The sequence below is a fragment of the Helianthus annuus genome, chromosome 17 (assembly GCF_002127325.2).
Source record: "Helianthus annuus cultivar XRQ/B chromosome 17, HanXRQr2.0-SUNRISE, whole genome shotgun sequence".
Lineage (NCBI taxonomy): Eukaryota > Viridiplantae > Streptophyta > Magnoliopsida > Asterales > Asteraceae > Helianthus > Helianthus annuus.
This window is the reverse complement of record NC_035449.2, coordinates 192,399,452-192,403,260: the sequence shown is the minus strand read 5'-3', so window position 1 is coordinate 192,403,260 and position 3,809 is coordinate 192,399,452.

Here is a 3,809-nt window from a genome sequence, read left to right as displayed (position 1 = left end):
AAGGGTTAAGGTTCAAGTATGTTTAGAGTCGAGATTCGGTGTTTAAAACAACATAAAAATAAGATATGAGAATAACATGGAAAATAATCATTTAGTACATATGATGCTTGTTCTTGACACTAGGAAACTCGAAGGAGTTTAGATGTTTTCATGGAACAAGGTTCCATTAGAATCGTGACAAGTTATCATAGTCTAGGATGATGTAATCTAGTACCCCGACATATGAACACTAGTTCATCATCAAAGATTCGATTATTCGAATAATATATTTAGGTTATATAATATATGTCCAATAGTTCAAGCATGAGGTAGAAGATTAAAATCTTCATTTTGGTACCTCTAAATGTCATAGAAGTCATGTAGGAGGTAGGAAGATCAAGTCTTCCATTTAGGCACCTCTATGTGTTCACCACAACACTTGATGTAAAAAAACAACCAAGGAGGGTCATGAACATACAATAAAGAATAAGAAATATACACACTAACTAAGAGAAATCATCAAATCATGTGAGGATTGTATGTTTGGACAACCCAAGTTGTTCCATAATCACTCATGTATCAAAGACAAAGTTTGACATGACTGGTGGGTTAAAAACCCTAAACAAAACACCAAGTTTATGAGGTTTAATCCTCTGATTTTTAAGTGTCTCAACCTTGTTTTTAAGCTTAACCAACCATGGGATAAGTTGTAAGCATTAGGACATAGGTATGAGATGTGTTGAACACAAGTTACATAGGTTTAAACAAGTTTTTGATGAACATAAAAACAAACAGAAAGTTTATGGACTATTTCGGGGCATTTCCAGGTCTGATTTCTCCAAGGAGAAGTCTAGGAATCGAACCCCATGATTATACAAGCAAGTAGGAAAAAGAATCGAGTGAATCGGATAAGAATTGAGTGAGTTATGCTCATTTTCGTGAAGGGGTGTCAATCTACTCGAACCCTTGCTTTCAGCTACGGTTTGGTGGATGTTTTGTGAGTTTTTAGGGTTGCAAAAGTGGTAGGGAGGCTGGTTATAAGTGGTATTTATAGGGGGAAGGATTAGGGTTTCAATGGGTTGGGCTTTGGAAGTGTTTAGAAGGGGTTACACCTTGAAACTAGCCCACAAAACCCAACTATATGGGGCTGAATTTTGCTGAATTGGGCTGCCATATTTCTTTATTTTTTTATTTTTTTAAAACATTATAATGAGTAATTTTGTTAATTAAGTTGTGTAATAATATGCAACAATGTTTCCCCTAACTTGTAACAAGGTGAAATATGAAATAAAACATGATTTAACTAGGTAAAAAGTGTAATGTACAAGTTTTATTTACGAAGCAAGTTCCGTATTTTACAACGATTACGATGAAAGAATGGTTATAAGAACACAAGATTTCCAAAGATAGAATTTCACGTAAGGTTTCTAAATGTAGGATGTTTGAAAACGCAGGGCGTTACAGTCTCCCCTCCTTTAGGAAATTTCGTCCCGAAATTTATTCAATAGGAAGACTCGAAAGGGTTTTGGCAAGCCGAAAAGGATTGTTTAGAATTGAGGCTTTGGAGTTTGAGACAACGGAGAATAATTGAGGTATAAGGATGAACAATTGATCTAATAACGATTATGAGTATAAGAATAGCATAAGTATTGGGTATACGAAAGTAGCATGCTGAGAATGAAGTCTCGTCAGGGATAATCGGATATAATGCATTTGTGAGTTGTTTAAAGTTTGTATTAGGTCCATAAAGGTCTGCAAAACACTGAATTTCTCATTGCACGTTTTACGAAAATTTAGTAACATGATGAAAACACTTATATATAGGAAGTACCAGCGGCGTATCCACCATGTTTTAACCATATTACGTCCATTTCGTATTCGGTGTCAAGTTACGTTCCGTGTCTTACCATACACAGTAGTACACTCTATGATTTTCATACGCCTATCACTATAATCCCGTGTGCACCCGTGATTATTTTGATCGTCGCATGATCCGCATAGCTTGTACTAGTTGTGTATGAATCGGGGTATACATAAAAAGTTTAGAATGTGTACGTACAAGAATGTAGTATATAAGCAAGTCCATGTTTAAGTATGTGTGGGACCCACGCAAGCGAATCCCTCGGGTTGCGCTCGCGTATAGGTACGAATGTATGAATCATGAGTAAGGATGAAAGTATGAGCATAAGTTTAAGTATGAATACGCATGTATGTATGAGCATAAACATAAAACGTGTAAGTAGTATGTGGATAAGTATAATTATAAAACGTATGAAAAAAAATGAGTATGAATGCGAGTACGAGTATAACATAAACCGTATAAATGAGAGTATAAACACAAGATGCATGTGTATGGATGTAAAGGTGAAAATTAAGTGTAAAACATGAATGTTTAAGTATGAATAAAATACATGTGTACGAGTCTAAGTATAACAAAGCTGTAAAGGTGCAAATGGAAACATAAAGCATATGAATATGAATACGAATGTAGTATAGACATGAATGTAAGGACAACGTGGTGTATAATTGTGAGTGTATTTATTAACGTAAAACGTACGAATTTTGAATCGTGAGTATAATATAAATGTGTAAGTGTGAACATAAGTGAAGGCGTAAAATGTATAAGCATGGATGTAGAAAATAATGATTTTGTTTATAGTAAAAAAAAATCGAAATACACGAGTTTATGTGCGTAAAAGATCAAAAGTTTTGAGTATGAAAGAAAAAGTGAACGAGTGACACGCGTGAAATTGTTGTGAGATATTGACTAAAACGTATAAAATGGTATGCATATGTAGTTGTTTGCGTAAAACGTGAAGTTAAATAGATTGAGTTGTCATGAAATGCAGAATTTAGTTTGTGAATGTAAGGAAATATAAGCAGCTATTGGTTACGTGAAGCGTACTTTGCAAAAGAATGGAAATGCTACTACGGTTTTAAAAGAGATTACATAAGTTGAAAATTTGTCGGTCCTTATGAAGTTTCCTTGCCCACGTGTTTTGAATTTAATTGACGTATCAAGTGAGGTTTTGAAAAGTTCTAGAGATTAAGAAGTTTGCATCGTTTTAAGTAACTTTGTGTTAAAAAGTTTCGAAGTTTACGGATTTTCGTGAAAAGTTGATCCTTTAGAAAAAGGAATTTGGTATATGGACTTAGTGTTTGCTGAAAAGGCGTCTTTTAATAAAATGTTTTATTGCTTTTGAAAGAAGTTTTAGTAAATGTTGAATAATATTTGTAATATTTTATAAGTGTTTCAATAGTTATGTTGAATACAATTTTTTTTTTTTTTTTTTTGTGAGCAATGGTTTTGTTGGACCGATTCAGTTGATGAGTAGCATTTCGTGAAATTTTGAATGTCGGGGAATAAGCGTTTATGGTGTAAGTTAAGAATTTTGTGTGTGTGAGCTATGTGAAAATAGATTGTAGGATAGGATATTCGTTTATGTATAACAATGCATTTTGAAACAATTAGGGACTTGACTAGTGAATAGTGATAAATGATTTAGATATAAACATGACGCATTTACATAATATAGTTTTTTTTAAAAGAAAGCATTGGTAACGATCACTTAGGTAAGGGAATCACCCCGAATCCATTGGTGAGGTCGTTGTAAGATGAGAAAAAGAAGCGGAGTTAATCGTCAAGGTAAGGAAATCACTCCTATCTCGACGATATGTCTCCACTTGTTGTTACGAAAGAAAAATGTAAATAAATTACGAGAAATTATGCATGCTAGTGATGTATAACCATATGAAAAGTAATAGTATGATGTATGCATAAAAGTGAAATCTCAAGACGGTTCAAAATTGACAAGAAAGAGTTTCATCAT